This window comes from Epargyreus clarus, unplaced genomic scaffold, assembly GCF_041222505.1.
Source record: "Epargyreus clarus isolate Ecla_fem2 unplaced genomic scaffold, WU_Ecla_fem_2.2 ptg000021l, whole genome shotgun sequence".
In the NCBI taxonomy this organism is placed as follows: Eukaryota; Metazoa; Arthropoda; class Insecta; order Lepidoptera; family Hesperiidae; genus Epargyreus; species Epargyreus clarus.
In genome coordinates, this window is record NW_027332228.1 from 4,329,487 (window position 1) to 4,352,520 (window position 23,034).

At 35.1% G+C, this 23,034-nt stretch overlaps 1 protein-coding gene across 3 annotated transcripts in view; it reads right to left on the minus strand.

The window, feature by feature from the left end:
• Nucleotides 1-22,459, minus strand: part of NGR-A26 (neuropeptide receptor A26) — a 150,847-nt gene extending 128,388 nt beyond the window's left edge. For all 3 annotated transcript variants that reach the window (XM_073084468.1, XM_073084467.1, XM_073084469.1), the window contains exon 1: nt 22,186-22,459. The gene's annotated coding sequence lies outside the window, so the exon portion shown is untranslated. The remainder of the gene's footprint in view (nt 1-22,185) is intronic.
• Nucleotides 22,460-23,034: the final 575 nt, after the last annotated feature.

The window sequence follows — 23,034 nt, forward strand, 5'->3', positions numbered from 1 at the left end:
AATATGAATCTCGGACCTCCCGATCGAGAGGTCATGTAACCACTAGGCTATGACTGCCGTTAATCTATCAACAACTACTAAATATTGGTAATTTGATGTGCTGGATAGGAGAGCTAAATCACGTCTCACTCTAAGGTTGTGAAAACTGCCATAGTTAGTACACAGTCACAATGAAAACACTTACACAACTTTACTTCGGAAAAACCTTAGTAACACTCATTAAGGTAACACATTGGGTAGGTATAAAACTCAGCTGCGTAGGCAATACTAGGCCTCCAGCGACTATACATCTTACCTTTGCGTTACGACCTAATAAGAGCATAAAGCGTTCCACTTTTTTTTATTACTATTTCTACTTTATTCTACCTACATCTGTTCTTACAGCAGTTTTCTGGTTCCAAGAGACAGTAAGACAGACACAGTAAAACTATTATTATAATTATGAGGCGACCATGATAAGGAGTGATAGAACATGTTATCGATTTTAGGTAGAAAAGTAGTCAATAGTCAGGTCAGTAGGATCGTTTTATATTGAGTGCTCATGCTCTCTCATTACTGTACTCCTCCTGTGTTTGGCATTAACCAGAGAAATGAACGGTGTCCTCTTTTCTCGGAGATAGACTCTTATCTGTAATTTTGTTAAGTGCTCCATCCTACTTAGACTTATATTACTTAACATACTTCTCTTTCTTATGTTAGTTTCCTTAAATCATAAGTAATCAATCGTCCTGTTTCCATAAATCTTGATTGATTCGTCGAGGACATTCAGAACAAGTAGTACAATTCGTCGAGGGATAAGTATTCTAATAAATTATATACGGTACTTACTCATAGTGCCACAACATGATTCTTTTTATGTCGTATCGAGGCCATGGACACACCAAAGACACATCGACACGTAGAAAATTATTATCAGTATAGCTGTGTCATTGAATTGTTTTTTAATTTTATTTTATAATATAGAATTAGCAAACGATCATGCGGTCCACCTGGTGGTAAGTGGCTACTCGACCTTAGGTGAAATAAAATTGGTACCAGTTGGCTACTGATGTATCGCTACCCTTGAGGACTAAGTTGAAACGCCTCAGATAAGTAAGTCTCCCTAACCACACCCTTCAAAGCAGAACACAGCAACGCTTAACACTGTTGTTATTAGGCAGCAAAAGATGAGGCGGTGTTTCTTACGGAGTTGAACCATAAAGTTTTCCACCATCTTCAAATGTAGTTTTAATTATTCATTTAAATGTCAATCTATTATTTATTATAGAACTCATGACTAACCCCGTCTTAAATCGAACCTAAATCAATTTCTATCCATTTTCTGGATTAGCCAAAGTTAGCTATGCTAATCGAATAATACCGGTTGATGAAATATAAATCAGGCTTTGGTATATGTTTGATATTTATTTAACCATACCTAACCGCTAGTTGGTTACTAACGCATGAGCGATAGTTGCGTAGGCAACTGTTTTGTCGCATAATCTTTGAACAGTTGCTTAGCCCTCGACCGTGAGGGCGTCAAATTTGTTGTTTATGCAAACGACGAGCGTTAGATATTTTAATTTTATTCGAAAAATCTGTCAATGGTATATATAGATACGTAAAACTACTAAATAATCTTGGAATATATTTTGAGTGGCTACCTAATAATGCAGTCAAAATTACAAACTGAAATAATATCAAAAACGCTTAATCATTTGAAAGACGCATAGAAGAAGTGAGAGGATCGATAACTGACGAAGAAGAAAGTTTCTTAAATTGAGTTCTGTAAGAAGAAAAAATATCTGGACCAATCCCATACCGTCCTTAGATTAATCGGCTGGATAATCTGTAGGAGATGATAAGTCCTCTACAGCGCCGTGAGTTACCTTTCAAGTCACCCTTAATTATAACTGTCACAAGTTAAAGACCCTTTAGAGATTCTAATTAAAATTGAGCAAGCATATATTGCGCTAACAATCCCGTGTTAAACTAAATATAGTGTCAATTAACCCTTACAATGACCCATGTAGTACCACAACCTTTATCTAATCTCAAAAGTATATTTAAGGTAACTTTATACATAAAAGGTGACATTTTAATCTTGGTTTGATAAAATTAGTTTTTCAAGTCGTGAAGTTACTAACAGATTAGGTTTTGAAACTAATAAGGGATCGAAGTTTTGAAATTTGGTGGTCACTTAGAAAAGCTAGACATTTCTTAGGCTTCTGAAACCAATGTATAAACTGTTGACAGTTGACCCGATTGATATGACAAAGGGACATTGACCTTTTTATGTCCTACTGCTTAGCACGGGTCGCTCTCAAAAGGTTGAAATATAGACCATTCTTCACATTGCTTCAGTACAAAATTGGTAGAATATAAATTACTGGCAACTAATTTTCAACTCCGTAATACGTTCACAGACAAGGTTCTTTTATATGATTGACCAGCTTTCAGTTTAATCAGTTTAACGGTTCACTCATCATCATCAACATCATCATCATCATCATCAACCCATTACTGTCCCATTGCTGGGCACAGGGCTCCTCTCAGAATGAGAAGGATTAGGCCATAGTCCACCGCGCTGGCCAAGTGCGAATTGGCAGACTTTATATACCTTCGAAAACTTTTGTTTAAGATTTCTCAGGTATGCAGATTTCCTCACGATGTTTTCCTTCACAAAGCAAGTGATAATTAGTTTCTAATATGCACATAACTTTGAAAAATCAGAGGCGCGTGTCTAGGATGTGAACCTCAGACCCCTTAATCAAAGGCCGAATTTCTTAACTACTAGGGTATCCCTGCTTTTTACAGTTGACTAATCATAACAACGGGGATTAGAGGCTTAACGTGTCTTCCAGATCACAGAAGCATACATGATGAGATACTAGGGATTACCCATACTGTCCCTATAGTCCCGAGATCATCCGGGACCATCATGTAGTCAGGGAGATCCCGGAGTCCTCACCGCAGCGTCGAGGACGGTCACCGGGGGGGTTTTAGTGCGGTAAGAACCCCACATAACCCCGTGTTGCTCCCACGGCACCGGGTACCTTTTCAAGGTTTCCCCCTCGTTATAAAAAAACTACTACCCATGCATCTTCCATCGCCCAACCTCCTTACTAAAGCAGTAACTGTTACGATCTACGCACGCCGCGGAGTTTTTACTGACATTAAAGCATCATTATCACCCTTAACATTTGAACAGCTTACCCTGTCGCTGTCAAACAAATTGAAGGTTGTGTAACTGAGATAAATCTTCGGGATTTAGATTAGGGATGTGAAAAATAGTCCGTTTTTATAATGATCGAATATTTATGTCGAATAATCGAAAATGTCGATTTTTTTAAATAATAATAATATATTTAAAAAACGATTATTTAAATGATGCAGTCCGCGGATTTTCCATGAATCAAATTTCGGACAGATAGTTTACGCCGTCAAAGTTCAGGGACTCTTTATAACCTTTTTTGTCAGCTAGTTCAGTAGTTCACTTTGCTAGAAAAAATAATTTGATAATTCTAAAAACAATACTTTTATTTGAAATCAATTTATATTTAATTAAAAAAAAAACGATTATTAATTAATTACTTTTTACTCGATGTCACATCCCTAATTTTACCACGCGTCATAGCACCGACTGCTCTCGAGTTCCATTAAAATTGCGTGCGTACATTTTTCCGAATTCGTTATATGTTGTGTACGTAATACCCCATAATGATTTATCGTTATGCCTCATTATATCGCCCACAGCGATACCACGTGATATTATGATACACCTGCATTTGTATTTCTATACATGGCAATTTTAAGGACAACTTTTTATTGATAAAATTGCTATTGGATCAGCCTGTATGAATGTATATATTTTTTATAATATAGGAGTAGCAGACGAGCGTGCAGTCTACCTAATGGTATGTGGCTACCGCCGCCCATGGACATTTGTAATCAACCCCAGATAGGATTAGATATTCCTACCTGAGGTCGGCCACCGATGCGCAAATACCCTTGAGGACTAAGCTGGAACGCCTCGGAAAAGTATGTCTCCCTTACCACACCCTTTAAAACGGAACACAGCAGCGCCTAACATTGCTGTTATTAGGCAGAAATAGGTGTAGAAATAGACTGTCGGGGCACGGCCGCTCCCTGGGTATGATCATCTAGCCCGGCGGGAGATTTCGGCCGACTTAATTTAAATAATGCACGAATAAATAAAAAAATAATTACGTGTTTTATTTCTATTATTTACAACATTTATTACCGTACAAAAGGCACTTTTGTTTGTCATGAGTATTAAAGAAAACTCCACACTTTACACAGTATTACACCGTTTTACATTGTTCCGTTGATCCCTACAAAAACTAATTCGTTTTTTGTCAAAGATAAAACTTTTGTCCAATGCGACGACTGCAAACTGTGTAGGTATTATAACAATGTTTCAGATTATTTGCTTGGTTCTTACAAAAGCTAATACATTTTATAATACAAGGTGGAATAGAGGTTAAAGTTCTGTCCTTTATCATCTGACACACGCCCATCCTGTTTGACGCACAGGTTTTATTGTCGCTATCAATTTGAAGAATTAACGTACGATTGTGGTTCAACGTCATGTCACTTCTGTGGCTGTAAGAATTCCTGTGATATACAGCTCTAGTGATGACTTCTTATAAACAACAGGGGTGTTACTAACATCTCTTAAAACAATATTATTTCAATCATACATTCCAAATAGTGTTTTAAGGAGGTCGTGGTAAAAACAAAATAATGTTACAATAATGAAATAAATCTTTCCTGAACTATGACGGTTGTTTAAAGATGGTGGTAGACCCCATGGGTGTTTTCTAAACAACAATAAGAGTTGTACCACAGTATAAGGATATACTGTGGTTGTACGTACGACGAAGCTTAGCTATAGATGAGAAACACATCTGTTAACAAAACTATTTGATTTTCGTTTAATGTTATCAATTCACGTCCAATTTTATTACAATTATGTCAACTCCACCAATAGGATGTTTTTATTTTCATTGGTAATGCTGATGGTGCATGGTGATGATGGAAATTAGACATCTGCAACCAACTCCATATAGAACAGGAGTTTTACATGAAGCCAGCCACAGTCAGCCGTTTCTGAAGACTAAGATGTTCATCTTATATGTAAATTACCCGGTATCCATTAATCTTTAATCCTATAATTATAATTTTATTAAAGGAATAGTAAACGAAACTCGCATGAGTCTGTATTCGCCTGCTTACTTAATATTAATATACACAAACATAAAAATAAGTATCTATAAAATAACGCAAAACTTAAAAAAAAAATCAAAACCATCAAATGGTGCGAGATCACAACACTCCCAATTCTGGATTATTTTATTCCTATTAATATGAACCTCACGTGCTGAAAAGTATGTAAGTATAAAATAAAACTAAACTCAGTAAAAATCTCATCAAAAACCTTAAATGTGAGTTCACAGCCCTCTATCACCGTGAGTCGCGGTCAAATCTCTCGGGTGCGGTCTCAGGACCAATTTTTCATTTATAACTAGTGTACCACCATTACTCAATTCTACGATTTCACTTCATCCCGCCAAGAAATGAGTTTCTAGACCAGTACCCTTACCATAAGTTTTTACGTTTTGACAAATATGACTGTTTTGGTATATGTTTACGTATTGGCGTATACAATTTTCAAGTTCTGACACAATCCGCTAGGTGCGCTGATTGGAAACAGTATGGGAAAATATTTGTCAAAACGTAAAAACTCATAGTAAGGGTACTGTACCCTTCAGTTTTCAAAACATCCCACAATTTTACGTTACGTTTACTCAATCCATTATTCTATTCCGTTTTCTTAGTAGACTGAGTAAACGTAACAATAATTAAGTGCTCAAGACATTTTGGCTATCTCACATGTTCGCAAAAAAGAGAGACAAAACATAAAGCGCCATTTGTCAATTTAGACATTTAATGTTATGTTACGGACACTATAGTTCTGATACAATTCGCTAGGGGCGCTGATTGGAAATAGTATAGGCAAATACGTAAATAAATACCAAAACAGTCATATTTGTCAAAACGTAAAAACTCATGGTAAGGGTACAGATATCTATTTCGATTCTCTTGAGTGTGTGAGATTCTTCAGATTGAGTTGGTTACGTCGTATAAGACTTGAATTGTTTGTTATTTGTGAGACAAACTTGGAATCTTTGTTTCATAAAAGTTTTTTAATCGATTTTTATTGGCTTTATTACGTTATTTTATCAAAAGATCAGCCCAATACGTGACTTTGCCTAGTATACACTCCATAATCGTGAAATTAGAACTGCATTAGTCAAGCTTATAAGGGAAAAAATATATTTTTCAATTTACTACTAAATTGAAACCTGATTTCAACAAAAAGTTCTAAATCAAATCTATTTCTTTTATATATATATATATAATCTCTATATCTTTTATATATATATATATATATATATATATATATATATATATATATATATATATATATATATGATATAGGAGTATCAGACGAGAATGAAGTCCACCTGATGGTGAGCGGCTAATACCGCCCATGGACATCCGTAATCAACCCCAGATAGGATTAGCTGAGGTCGGCCACAGATGCGCCGCTACCGCCGCTACCGCTGAGGATAAAGCTGGATCGCCTCGGAAAATTATATCTCCCTAACCACACTCTTCAAACCAGAACACAGCAGCGCTTAAAACTGCTGTAATGAGGCAGAAATAGGTGTGGCGGTGGTGCCGCCGGAGTCGAACCACAAAGGGTTCTACCACCTCCAAATTAATTTTTTATTTTATTTATTTTATTTAATTCTATGAATGTTACTGCTAAGGAAACTATACCTTGATACAATACAAGTTAAATTGAACTGTTATGTTACAATTTAGCTCTAACAGAATAGAATTACCATCTTAAAGGCACGCTTCCAGTTAGAACGTGTTTTCATTAATGACAATTGGGTACCTTAGGAATACGATTAGCGTAAACATTCAATTTCAATTTAAATCTACCTGTAGTTGTCTTACAAGAAGGTATTGTAGGTACGATACGATACAATACAATACCATGAAACGTAACTAATTAAACTGTAAATAAAATTAATGTTATTTTTAAAACTTTATGTTTCTTGATAATTCATAAAGTAAAGAATTCTTATCCTATCACAGGCTAGTCAATAGCTTCAATGGATCTTGAATCCTTGTCAACCCATCATTATCCCACTGCTGGGTACGACCGTCCTCTCAGAGTGGGAGTGCTTCAGACCATAGCCCATTGCCGCTCACCAAATGCGAATTGGTAGACTTTCACACCTTTGAGAACATTATTCCAAAACTCTCTGGCATGTAGGCCTCGTTGCGATATCTTCCTTCACCGTTATAGCAAATGACAGATAATTTTAATACGCACATAATTTTGATAAATCAGAGCCTGGGATTCGGAAGAACTAGGCTATCACTGTTTTGTAAAGCCAGTGAATATGTTGTTGAAAGTCTTGCTTTACATTGAAATAATATAAATATTATCATGAGAGGTTTTCCTCGAACATGATTAAACCCTCACCTGAAGACTAAACTGACAATCAAGTAATCTCTGACAAGTAATCTCTTTCCTTTAGGAAATTAATTAAAAATAGTAATACTTCAATTTATAGCCAACAATCATAAGTTAAATTTCCTCTTTCTATTCAAAATACTTATAGTTTTTACTCGTATGAGTATTTAAACACAAATGTTTGCGCCCATAGAACCTTTAGAAATAGAAACAAAAATATGCACTCCAATTTTAGCTAGTTAACCTTTTTAAACAATAATTGGAAAGTAAAGAATTTTTAAAATAGAAAGTTCAATTTTAGTGCAGAGTAGTGCCGTGTCAGTTTTCGAACAATAAGTTACTTGTGAAACAAACTTATACTTCATGCAGCCTTTCGGTAGTGGACTGCAAAATTATTGTTTAAACCGTTTTTGACTTAAAATTTTGATAAATCTTATATATAAAATTATCGTGTCACAATTTTAGTTACCGTACTCCTCCGAAACAGCTTTACCGATTTTCACCAAATTTTATATACATATTCAGTAGGTCTGAGAATCGGCTACTACTTATTTTTCATACCTGTAAGTGATAAGTGTTGTTCACCTTTAAGGTAAAGTCACCTAATGCCGAGGGGTTCTGAAATTGGCACCAAATTCCGTGGTATTTACAAAAACGGCGTTTATAAACTATTTACCAACTCATTTTTACTGAAAGGTATGTTATTTAATAGAAAATTTATCACTCTATTGTCATATGGCTATCGTAATAGTATTATGTGTATGGTTTTTTAAATAATCGCATAGTTTTGCATTAGTGCCTCCATCAAACGCATGCTTCATACATTTTGGGCCTCTTGCACGTGAATGTCACGATTTCTCAAATAGAGATTTTTTCAATAAATATGCATGTGTGGGATAGTGTTTGGATGAAAACATTATATTGATTATATATGGAATCGATAACATTTAAATATTTTGCTTATTTCTTAACAGATAATAGTAAAAATAAGTTTAAAAATACAGCGGCATTAGGTGCCAAATATTTTGGGCTGTCCCTTAAACCGAGGTATACCACGGAATAGCAATTTCATAGACTTGTTTTTAATTTCAATTTTTGTAGTTGTTTTTATGAATAAGCACGTCTTGCTCCGAATTTGATAAATTGAATACTCAATTAGTATCGAAATCATTTTCCGAGGTACTGCATTGTACTGCATTACCTAATTATATAATATCAAAGATGACCTATTTATGTACTTTCCTAATTTCTTCTATGGGACAACTAAAGAGAGAAAATGAAGTTCATCCAGATATCAATGTAATATTGAACAAGTATTGTATATTATTATGTACATATTTCAATAAAGCACCTATCTGCCTTTAAATTGTGTAAAAGTCTGTTATTAATTAATAATCGGAATTTGGAAACGTGATTTTTAGTTATGAAACGCTATTCCGATGTATATAAATCGGAATTAGGTTATATGGGCACATTAATCCGCGGCATAACCGCAAAATACTATACAGGTTGTTTAAAGTTTTCATCGGTTTTAAGAACACATCTATCGTTTGTATAAGTAATTCACATAATCCTAATTAATGAAGAATTAACATTGTCATACGATTTTTATAGATATTTAAATAAGAACTAGAACATTTTACGACGTTTTCATTTGATTAAATTACTCAAAACGAAATAATTCTATAAACCGGATGACGATATTCCATATTATTATTATTTCTGGTGTACGATAATAAATAGGTACTAGGGGTATAAAGTACACGAAGAAGAATGTCCAAAATAGTATTGCAGATACACGAATCAACTGCAGTTTAAAAAAATACATGATATACATTAGTAAAATTAACGAGTCAAGAAACTATACCGTAAAAAAGTTTTATTTGGGCAGCTTCCCTTTTATCATAGCTAAGAACACTTTTGATAAAGCTACTCTTTAAATAAAAAAAAAATTAAATCAAAATTGAAACTAAATTCAAAAAATAACATTTATTTTTACACACCATGTAGCAGTCGTTCTATCTCTTTCACTCCCTTATTTTGTATACTCGGAATTAGAAACCAAATACATCGGAATAAGGATTTTTACATCGGAATTAGGGTTTTCTGACTTGGTTCATATTTATTTTAAATACACATTTAAATCAATATTTAATCGTAAAATGTCGAGTCTATTTCAAGAGTACAGATAATAAAGCTTCTGATAAAATTATGTAATTCCTTATTAAGGCGTAGTAAATGCCTAATATCTGACGCTCTTTCTAGTTTTGGTAAAAATACCGCGGAAATAGGTAACTTTACCTTAACATTTTTTTATTTATATGTCAATACAACGTTTGCCGGGTCAGCTTGTTTGAATATAAAAACAGTGTATTGATAACCTAAGTCTCGATACACACGTGCAACCACGCCACGACAATACTACAATAACTGTGTAAATAGATGCAAATTTGTATGAAAATAGATATTCACACGGACTACATTTTTCTATTCAAATGAACAGTGTAGTATAACTGGGAGACGGCACATGGCAACCACAACATACACAAGAGACACTACGAGTATGTATGAAAGTCACTCTACCGCACAACACGTTTTGTACCACAACACAGCTACAAGGTATTAACTTTTCATAACCTGCTTACCGTCATGTAATTGGAAGGTGCCGCCGGAGTCGGACCCTTTGTGGTTCGACTCCAGCGGCACCACCGCCACACGTATTTCTGCCTAGTAACAGCAGTGTTAAGCGCTGCTGTGTTCCGTTTTGAAGGGTGTGGTAAGGGAGACAGACTTTTCCGAAGCGTTCCAGCTTAGTCCTCAGGGGTAGCGGCGCATCTGTGGCCGACCTCAGGTAGGAATATCTAATCCTATCTGGGGTTGGTTACAGATGTCCATGGGCGGCAGTAGCCACTTACCATCAGGTGGACTGCATGCTCGTCTGCTACTCTTATATTATAAAAAAAAAAGCTTGTGTTTCTACATAACACAAAAATAACAATCATTTTGATTAACTCTAAATAATTTACGTTACTATAATATATTTGAGTATAAACGGCATATTTAATGGATTTATGTTGAGAAATTCTGCCAGTGAATCTTGGGTAATGAGAATATGCATATAATATGAGACAGGCATAAATATTAGAGATAACGACAACACTATTCATTATTGTTATTTTATTGTAATTGTGGGATGAACTGTATCCGCTCTATCCAAAATCTCTTGAACGAATATTGTCGTCTTCAACCTATTACTATTCCACCGCTGGGCACAGGTTTACTCTGAGGATCATAGTCCATGGGCAAGTGCTAATTAGTGGATTACACACACCTTTGAGATTATTTTTAAATAAATCTTCTCACGATGATTTCCTTCACTCACCTTCATCACTGGGCAGACAGGACACAATGATATATTTTTCGCCATAAATTTACGTACACCCTACATACGACGGAACAAGGACATTCGCAGAAATTTATCAATAAAAAGACAAATATTTTTGATATTTCGCTTCATAGCGATATAAATTTTGTTCCGAGGGTATTGTTGGATCACTTAATAACTGATAGCAACTTTATACATATAGAATTTTTTATACTGTAGAAATCGGAGCAAGTCCGGAATAGCGCCACAAAGGTTCTACCGCCTACAAAACTAATCTCTAATCATAAATGAGACTGAACTGACTTGGGACGTAAGTAGATAAAAAAACTCATGATTGTAAACGGGAGAAAGTTTGTACCACTGAGTTATGAAAATAGGTATCCCTATCAACTCATTACTATTAGGTACATTACTGGGAGCGAATCTTCCTAGACAGAAAACAGCTTTAATCGCTATCTAGCCGCGCTGACTCATCAGCGATCCAATCCAAACTGATCATCACTTGGATGATTGAGACTTCAAAATTTTTAAAAAACTGTCCCGGACAAGTTTTGGTTGATTCTTCAGACACCTTTAAAAACTTAACAAACTTCACAAAATGCACGCTGAAAATAAGAATATAATTATCACAAAATGGGATATTAAGGACCCCATAATATGCCATTCCATGGAACTTTACAACTAACACCCTGAAATAACACTTCGGTGTGACCATGAATATTCAAATTCGTTAAAACAAAATCCCATGCTACCCCATTAAGAATCCTGGGTCGCGGGTCAAAACTTTGCCACTTAAGTTTGCTAAATGACCAAAACTTCTTAAGACCTTTTAAAATAGCCCTACTTCTGTATATGAGGGCGGTAATCTATCCTAAAATACTTTTAGACGTATGAAAAATTGTTTGGACTCATAGAAGATGATGTAAGTTTGATTCCCCGATATAGACTGTTTTCGCTCTAGACAGAACTTTCACTATTTTCAATGTGTTCCATCTTGCGCAATTATTTCTTTGAAAATCAAGGGCGGGTTTGCATGCAGCTAAATCCTACTCTTGTCCCTCGGGTGCCATCTTGGAAAAGGGGTTACACATAACAGCAGTGTTAAGCGCTGCTGTGTTCTGGTTTGCAGAGTATGAAAGGCGGATACATTTTGTCAAGGAATTCCAGCTTAGTCCCCAGGTGAAGCGGCGCATATGGCCAATCTCAGGTAGAAATCTGATCTTATCCAGGTTTGATTACAGCTATCCATAGGTGGCAATAGCCAGTCACCATCAGGTGGACTGCATGCTCGTCTGCTCCTATTATAAATATTAAAATCCATGTTTATAAAATCACGGTCTACTACTGGTTTATGAAAATGGGAATGATATGTCATTCTGAATTCATTTCATGCAATATTCAATTCGAGTAATCCCTCAAGACGTTGAAATTGCAGCTCCTCATATTAAAAGAAGAGGGGCCATTTATTTTAACCTTCATAATATCATCTTACTATCTCAAAGGCACAAAAAGATAAGTAAGTTTGGCAAGTAAAAATTTCGTTGAATAAGACATTTAGACACTGCCTCAAAAGGATGACTTTACTTTATATTGGCGATATATTTTTATAATTTACGATTATTTATCGTAAGTAATAATCAACGTTAACCTATTTTTAAATATTTAAAAAAATGCTAAACTTGAATATTAACCTTTTTAATTATTATACTATAAACCCTTTTGTTCAAGAAATCAGATATATTTGAAATCAAATTCCTTTTGTTGTCTGCTTGAAGAACATAAACCAAATTATAGTTGAAAGTGCCTATATTGGCAAATGGATGGCAAGATTCGCAAACCCATTGCCTAGCTGGCTTTTAACTTGTTATCCCGCCCAATGGCTCGCGAACAGACGCCCGAAACATATAACAGTTGCTATAGCTTATTCCTGTCGAGAATTTCTGTTTATGTTTGATATTTATGCGAACAACAATATCACTAAGATTTATTCGAGACGAGACGTGGTCTTTCACTGTGAGCCTTATAGACTCAAAGTCGCTCAGCGAGCTATGGAGAGAGCTATGCTCGGTATTTCCCTACGCGACAGAATTCGTAACGAGGAAATCCGTAGGCGAACGAAAGTTACCGACAATGGGCTGGCCACATAGTTCGTAAGACCGATAACCGGTGGGGTTGGAAAGTCCTCGAATGGAGACCACGTCTCGGCAAAAGGAGTACAGGACGCCCCCCGACCAGGTGGACTGACGACCTGAAGCGGACGGTGGGTAACCGCTGGATGCAGACGGCCCAAGACCGGTCGGAGTGGCGCAGACTAGGGGAGGCCTATGTCCAGCAATGGACTAGTAAAGGCTGATGGATGGATGGATGGAAGATATATTCTCAAATAAATACAGCCACAAAATTTTTATCATATTTCACGAATGGCAACGCTCGGCAAAACGGTTACTTCACTGGCACTTAACTAGTTATCCCGACCAATGGTTCATGAATAAACGACCGTGTGCTCACTTTAAATTAAGTAACTTTAAAAAATCAAGGTTACTTAATTTTATCACTTCAAAAAATAATAAACTGCGAAACATATTTCACAGATGACAAGATTCGGTAAACCCATTGTTTCGCTAGCTTATAAGTCGTTATCCCACTCAATGGCTCGCGAACAGATATCCAGAACATATTGCATTGCGTTGCTGGGTTTTGCTTATTTCTGTCTGGTGATTTTTTATATAAACCCAAAAAATCCCTTGCCATTTATAATGCCACAGTTAATAATTATAAGAAGTCTTAAAACGTGTGTGTATATTCCTATGTACTTTACCATTTAATTTAAGGAATTTACCATTTAAATTTTGCGTAATTTTATAATGTGGAAGTTATTTCATTAAAGGTAAGCTGAAACTTTACACTTTATACTTTTCCGAGGCGTTTCAGCTTAATCCTCAGAGGTAGCGGCGTATCTGTGGCCGACCTCAGGTATGAATATCTAATCCTATCTGGGGTTGATTACATATGTCCAAGGGCGGCAGTAGCCACTTACCATCAGGTGGACTACATGCTCGTCTGCTACTCCTATAACCTTAAATGAAATAACTTTCAAAAGTTTACTTATTTCTTTCATATTTAAAGAAACAAACAAAGTAAGAATCAAACCATATTTCACGGATCGCAAGATTCGGCAAACCCATTGTTTCGCTAACTTATAAGTCGTTATCCCACTCAACGACTCGCGAACAGACGTTCAGAACGTATTGGGTTGCATTACTTGGTATTGTTATTTTTGTCTGGCATTTATTATTCCTTATGGATATGGAAGCAGAAATTTTCAAAATAGTTCACTATGGTGTATCGTAAAGTAAAGATATCCTCGACATTACTGAATTTGTTTCTGAATAAAGAATTGTGTTTAAATATTCGACTTAGGTGATTTTTGATTTTTTTAAATTTTATTTTCCATTCAATTACATAACATAGATATAACCAACGATATATGTATTTCCATACCAACCATATTTCACGGATGGTAAGATTAGGCAAACCTGCTGTTTCGTTACCTTGTAAGAGGTTATCCCGGTCAATGATTTGTGACGTCCGGAACATACAACATTGACCCTATACCTATCAGATATTTTGAAGATATTATTTATTAGTACAAACTATACATTTTAGAACTAGAATAAATTTTGATAAAACACTTTCAATTTATTAAATGAATTGACATGGTGTAAATATTGCCCATCGTCTATTTCAACAGAAGCAAGCTATACAATATTCAAAGATGAGGACTTCAGTACTTAATTTTAATGAAGATCCAAAATATCCAAAACTTGCGTCTTTACAACTATCTTTAAATTTGAAAAGGTTTTTCTAAATAATTTTTAAATAAACAATCATGCAGAAACCATATTTCACGGATGGCAGACTCCGCAAATCCACTATTTCGCTAGCTTTTACGTTATTTTCCGACTAGTGATTTCCAAATAGATTTCGGGAATACCTATATTGCGTTGTTTTTAGCAGCCATCACACCTTATAGCCTATATATTAAAATGTGATAAACGCAGTAAAATGAATAAACAGCTGGTGAGCTCAAGTCTTCCCTTGACAGGATAAGAGCCAACTCAACTAAATGCGGATTAGGTTATAGCGTAGACGCCTTTGAAAATATTATATGTTCTCTTGTGTAGTATGCAGACTTCAGAGGTGTCTGGATTTAAACGCCCTCAACATGTATGAACTAAATTCGTTACTTTGAATAAAATTACAAGAATATTTTAATTTGTGATGTTATTGATTCCAGATTCCTGTCTACAGATATGTTATTAATTATAAACTTCTATTTTCGTTCTGCGTGTTCGTACACTTGTCGTTGAGTGTGTCAATTGTAATGTCATACTTAATTTTAGTATTGGTTATGACTGTCAAAACCCTTCATCATTTCTTATACCTTTATTTATCTTTTTACCTGTCTACTAACTTAATAACCAAAATATATGAACACTTAAACATATTTAGGTATTTACTTCAAAAATGAACGAAATGTCAAATTGGTGTCACGAAACATCACGTAATTTGAAACATCCAAGAATAGAAAACACGTAGGCAATATAAAAATTGTATTTTCCCATTAGGAAGGCCTTATCGAACTGACCTTTCGGTATTATTTATCGCCCGTTAAAGTTTACGTCCAATATTGTCGATAAGGGCTAATATCACTTAAATCTCTTAAGATATATAAATTAATATTGAAAAACTTTTACACACAAACTTTTGTGGTAACATAACTTTGTTTTACGTATTCTTCTCAAAAAACCGTTTCATTTGATACCCATATCACGGGGTAGTTAACAATAATTGGTCCACCATATTGGGTCGTCCGCCATGATTTAGTATGTCACTTGTTATCATGCGTTCATTTAAACCGAAAGTATGCAAAACTTCAGCTCAATCAACAGGGATTTAAATTCCCAACTGGTTTAAAATTATGGTTATCGCCAAACTGCTAGTCCGATTGAGGTTGTTCCGAGCAGGTAGTCATACAATTTTCTATGGCGACGCGATCCATTTCTATATTCAGAGTGGACTAGCAGTTTTCACGCGGACTATAACTGATCATAACCTATATGACGAAATAATCACCAAAGTATTTGTGATTATTTCGTCGTTTCTACATACTTTCAGGACTTCATAGTTTCTACTTTCGAAAACATTATGAATCTCTGACACATAAAATATATCTTACATTGCATAATATAACTATATTTATCCGTTACCCGTATTTATATATGTTTATTCTACTAAATTGATTCTAGAAATAGTCTATAACCAACACCTACTACAAATTGAACTCGATTTGAAATCAATTACTGGTTCATATTGCTGCCTGAGGGCTCAATTGAAATGCTTAATGTACCAATGCACATCGACAACTTCGAAATTAAACGTTCAATGTGTTCAAACATAGTTCCTATTTCGAAGAATTACTAAGGGGGCTGATGCACGAGCGACAGCTCAAGCGACTATTATTGCCAATGACCACCAGCGACTGCCGCTGACTGTCGCCGCCTGTCAGCAACTGCTGCCGAATGCCATCCATCCACCACCCATCGCCAAAGATAGTTGACAATGATCACCGGCATAAACTGTATCTAATATATTAGCTTACTGACACTCCTCGTGTGTGTGTGTGTAACCTCCCTTTGACAATTTGGGTTGTACTACTTGCATAATAGTATAATAGTAGGTACACTCAGATTTTTAACAATTAATAGAATTTATCAATAAATAAATTTAAAGAAGAAGAAGAGAAAAGAAAGAAACGTGAATTTTAATATGTAATCCAAATAATTGATATTCACATAATAACATTGGTTACTAGGTAAAATTGTTTTAATTTAAATATTGAATACAAATCTGTACATTCTTGAGTTATGTTAAGCAAATGGAATCATAAATAAATATGTATGTTTGTTTCCCGGGACAGGAAATGCATCATACAGTTGTCTTCGTGCATATAAATCAAGTTAGGAATCTTGATATTAAAATACTTTGTACTATTCGAAAAATATCATACTATCAAAGGTATAATAATAAATGTATTTATTAAAAAATATATATATTATTTATTCATCCACGAAAATTCATGTGGAATAAAAAGTAATATCAACATGCCAGTAAAAGTAAAAAAAATATTGTATAGTTCAAATATGGCGCACGAAACAGAAAATTCCTGTGTAAAATTTCATCTGAAACTCTGAACTATTAATATATCTTTTGTATATATTATACTAAAAAAAATCTTATAGAAATAAGGAATATGCAATCCACCTGCTGTTAATGGCTACTGCTGTCCGTGGAAATCAATCTGTAAACTCCAGATAAGATTAGAGTTCTAGCTGCGGTCGAGCACAGATGCCTGAGGATGTGAATGCCTCAGATAAACCACACCCTTCAAAACAAAACATATAGCACTTAACACTACATTGATGAGGCAGAAATAGTTGTGGCATTTGTGCCTACGGAATCGAACTAATAAGGGTTCTACCATTATTTAAAAAAGGGACAAACATGACTTTACAGAAATAAATACCTCAAAGGGTTTCAGGATAAAAATCGAATTTGGGTTTCCTCTTCCATCAAAAACAAGTAACATTCCGTGTCCTTGTGCTATCAAAAAAAAACAGGCACATCTCTTCATTGGCTATAAAAAGGGCATAATAATCGCAGGGTTAACGGCGTCTCCGGTCAGGACATAAAAATAAAATTTCAACAGCTTCAAAACACATCACCTACTCATATTATGTTGACATTCGATATTTTCCCTAGTAAATTTATTTTTATGTACTAGGAGCAAAGGGATGCAGAGAGGTTTTTTCTATCCGACTGCGGAGGTTTTTTTGACCGTATATCTCATTCTTTGGCAAGCTCTTTAGCTCATAGTACTTGAAGAATTTAAACATAGAGGTGGCATTAGATTGTGGAGAGGAGGAGAGTGTCCTCGACTTTTTTTTTATAATATAAGGGTATCAAACGAGCATGCAGTCCACCTGATGGTAAGTGGCTACTGCCGCCCATGGACATCTGTAATGAACTCCAGATAGGATTAGATATTCCTTCCTGAGGTTGGCCACAGATGCGCCGCTACCCCTGAGGATTAAGCTGGAACGCCTCGGAAAAGTCTGTCTCCCTTACCACACCCTTCAAACCGGAACACAGCAGCGCCTAACACTGCTGTTATTAGGTAGAAATAGGTGTGGCGGTGGTGCCGCCGGAGTGGTTCACAAAGGGTTCTACCACCTTCTAAATTAATGATTTAATATTATATATCCTAAGGCTACATATTTAAGCAGTCGGATATTTTGTTTGTTATAATCATTGCTAGTTTATCAGACTGAAGTAGCATAATGGAATACCGTCAACCTCTCAATCAGTAATCACTATTAAACGGGATTCTACCTGATGCCGATTACATTTGCATATTTTTTACCGAATTCTTCTTTATTTCTTTCATTTATCTACCGGAACGCAAGAACTTCAAGACGTATTCTTCTTTTATTATTAAAAACATCCCAAATTATATTTTAAAAGGATTCTTAAGTGTACCAATAAGTCTATAACCGATTTCTGATAGCTTTTCAAAGTTTGGTGCAAATGTTGGTACTTCAGTGAAGTTACATAACATCAGATGGATAACCATTTCATACACGAATGGAATATTACACGGAACAACAAAACAAACTATTTAATACATATAGGCTTATAATTAGTTTCTAGTTCATTCAATCGTAAAATTTTAATGACGATTTTGAACATTTGAAAGTTTGGATTTCATTAGTTAAGTAAATAGCACGAAATTTGTGGGAATGTATTTGTAAGATAGTTTAAATTATATTGATACTAGTAACACGAAATTTGTATTGTTAGCCTGTTTAATGACCTCGACGCAAAATAACGAAGACATTTAAGGAATACCTAAGAGTATAAAGTTACATGATAAAGTTTGTTAAGAAAATTTTTGTAAGTACTTATAAACAGTCAAGATTTTTTTTTATATTTAAACCTGACGATAAAGCAGACGTGTTACCTGATTGAAAGTAATCAACGTCACCTATGGACATTTGCAACACCAGAGGAGTCGCCAATGCATCGCCGGCTTTGAAGGAGAGCTCTTTTTGCACCTTTTTTGAAGAGCCCCATGTCATAGCGCTCCGGGAATACCTCAGAAGGAAGTTCATACCACATCTTGCACGTCCGTGGCAAGAACATCCGCTATCTCAAGAAGATCTCTATAAAACTAAGTAAGTATAAATGGCGTCGGCCATATGCAACTTAAACTATCATAGATAAACATTGAATCTTTTAATTAAAGTTCATTAATTCAATTTTTAACCGACTACGCCAAAAGGTTTTTCTATCGTTCGTATGTATGTCTTATTCTTTGAAAAGCTTTATAACCCGTTTACCCGTTGTATTAGTCGTTTCATCATCATCAACCCATTACTGTTCATCACAACCCACTGCTGGGCACGGGTCTCCTCTCAGAGTGAGAAGGATCAGGCCATAGTCCACCGCGCTGGCCAAATGCGTATTGGTAGACTTCACATACCTTCGAGATTTCTTTTTTTTATAAATCTCTCAGGTATGCAGGTTTCCTCACGATGTTTTCCTTCACCGTTTAGCAAGTGATAATTAATTTCTAATACGTACATAACTTTGAAAAATCAGAGGTGCGTGCCTGGGATTTGAACCTCGGACCCTTCGATCGAGAGGCCGAGTTTCTTAACCACTAGGCTATTACTGCCTTACGTAAATTAGTCGTTTAATTCCTCTAAATTATTGTAGGAGTGACTTAATTACTGACTTAGGTTATTACATAAAAAAGTATCAACAGGATTTGTACTTTTTTAAATTGCTACAATATTTATTTAATCAATATTCATTTAATTTAAAGGACTTGTTACTAAATTTCTTTGAATTATATTACATCGGTCGCTTTTTCTTTTAATTTCTTATAATTTATTTTATTGACTACAGCACGACTTATTCTTAAACCACACACCTCCCTTTATTTTTTAAACAAAAACGGATGATACTCGTAGTACAATTTGGTAAAAAATCCTTGATTTCAATTTAAAAGTTAGTTCCAAGGAAGACCTCAAACTTAAATTGGTGCTTTCAACGTCCAAATAACTTAAGTGCTGGCCGGCTTCGAAAGTTAGTCCTATTTTGCCTTTTCTAACTCATTTTTCATTACATTTTTTTATTTAACTTGCCTTGTTATGAGAGGCAAATATTGCAACTAAATTTTAAACCAGTTAATATCCATCGATTGAGCAGAAGCTAAGTAAATCTAATATGTAATACCAAATACTTTCTATGCAGCCCCATGCTATGGGAACCAAATGATAGGGTTTTCTGAAAAAAATCAGCAGATATAAAGATCTGTAAGAAACTCCATACATGTAAAACAGGTTCTACCTGAAACCGATCGATGCGTTGCCTTTAGACAACTAAGATGGATGCCTCATATTTATGTAATTTACACCCTTCAATAACTTACCATCCACACCCTTCCATTGAAATGCTGAAAATATAATAAGAGAAAGAGAAAGAGAAATAGGTGTGGTAGTACGTTTTGGATTACAGGTATTTTGAATTCTATAATTTATTGATATGTGTTTATAAAATAATTTTCTAAAATTATACTTTAAAAAAAAAATAAAAAACATTTTCATAAGATGTATTATCTGAGTTCGGAGTTCGATGTCCGGTGGGGTAAGGATTGTTACAAACAAATTATGGTTAAGTCTGCTGTTTTTCTCGAAGGGATGTTGGTGCGATATTTTTGTTACCGTGAACTAACTATATAGGTATCATAGAATAACCGAATTAATAATTGGCAATGTGCGTCAAATTCCCATACCTAGGACTCCCTACCACAAAATGTTATTTTTTATTTTTTTTGTATTTGTTATCATTGCAACTATAGATTTATGTACATTATGAAATTTTAAGATGTTTATCTATTTCGATTCGAGAGAAACTAAAGCCCATTAGTTACATCTACGAGTAATTAATGTTTACTAACTTTTGCCTACAACATTTTAAAGTTTGTCAATTTTTGTAGGCAAAACTTGTCAAATTTCGAACTTTGGCAGGAATATTTTTTTTATAATATAAGAGTAGCAGACGAGCATGCAGTCCACCTGATGGTAAGTGGCTACTGCTGCCCATGGACATATGTAATCAACCCCAAATAGGATTAGATATTCCTACCTGAGGTCGGCCACAGATGTGCCGCTACCCCTGAGGACTAAGCTGGAACGCCTCAGAAGAGTCTGTCTCCCCTACCACACCCTTCAAACCGGAACACAGCAGCGCCTAACACTGCTGTTATTAGGTAGAAATAGGTGTGGCGGTGGTGCCGCCGGAGTCGAACCTTCAAATATTTATATTTATATTCAAATATTCATATTTATTATTTTAACGACGAGCATAAGTCAATTATAAAAAAAATACCGAATTAAATATTTCCCACAGCTGTACCCTGAGTCCGCTCAGAGTAAAGAAAGATAAAATTGTTCCAAGAAGGATAAAATTGTTTATTTTAGAAACCCCAATTAATTCTTAATCCGATCATTCACTCGTATCTTCGCATTATCCTTGGTTGGTTGGATTTTATATTTTTTTAGGTATCTAACCTAACCGCCCACACACATTTATTTATATGCCCTCTGTACTAGCCAATAAAGTTATTTATCTTTGTGGGAAAGTTTCATCAAAGTCGGTTTATTCGTTTTGAACATTAGATAAAGAGGCATACAGTTAAAAGATATTTTTTTCGTACTCGTACTCGTAAATATTATATTTATATTTATATATCTTACATATAGGTACATTACCTATATGTAGGATATATAAATATAATATTAATTTTTAATTAATTCCTTTTTATATAGAGTTAAGTTTAATGACCTACATCTTGAAATTTAAGGTTACTTTCGAGTTAAGACTTCCGAATTAAAATTAAATAGCAAAGTGATTAACAAAACATTTTGACAGTTGCGATTTTAATTAAAAAATTACACCGATTAAAGACTGACCGGCGATATAAATAGGGCATTTAACACATTACGAGAAAGTTATTTATACACGACCGACTTCCAAGGAGTTCTTGTAATAAATTACTCACAATAATCGGATAAATTACTATGTCACACCACTATTAAAACGTTTAATTACTTACGATATTACTTTTCCCCTTGACTCGAAAATTGAACCGCCTTGAAATTCACACTTATCGCCTCAAATAGTCATTGTCAATTCACGAATTGTTTTTACCGCGAAATTAAATATCACTTAAAAAGTCACTAAAAACTAAAACTAAATTTAAAAAAAGAACAAAAGTATCTATATTTTAATTGGGTTTTCCTAAGTGATATCACATTGATACATTTTCACTTTTTATCGTATTTTTGCGCGGGAACTGCCGCGCGGGTCGACACGAGCGCGCGCTCCTGTGTTCGGTATACAAGTGAAATATCAAATACGCGTTACACTTGCAGTCTTCCCGCCAACTATCCCATGCCCTGTCGCGAAATTAAGGAAGATTGAAGATTATATCAGATTGAATTTAAAAATCGCACGCCAATTGTATTGTTGTGAAAAATTTGAACGTCTGATAAGATTACATCTTGTGCAAGGGATCGTCGAAGCCTCATTGTGGTTTAATGTGAATGGTAGCTTTGGCCTTTTTGTAATGTAGTTTTTTTTATAAGAGTAGCAGATGTACATGCAGTCCACCTGATGGTAAGTGGCTCCTTTCGCCCATGTACATCTGCAATTAAACCCAGGTAAGATGGATTCTCACCTGAGGTCGGCCGTAGATGCGCCGCTACCCCAAAGGACTAAGCTAGCATGCCTCTGAAAAATACGTCTCTTTCACCACACCTGTAACTTTGTTTTTATTGTAACTTAAAGGCAACCTAGTTAAAATAACTTAAAGGTAGAGCCCTTTGAGGTTTGACTCCTTTGAAGTTTTGGGACACCACCGCCATATATATTCCTGCTAAATAATTAAAATGTTAAACGCTTC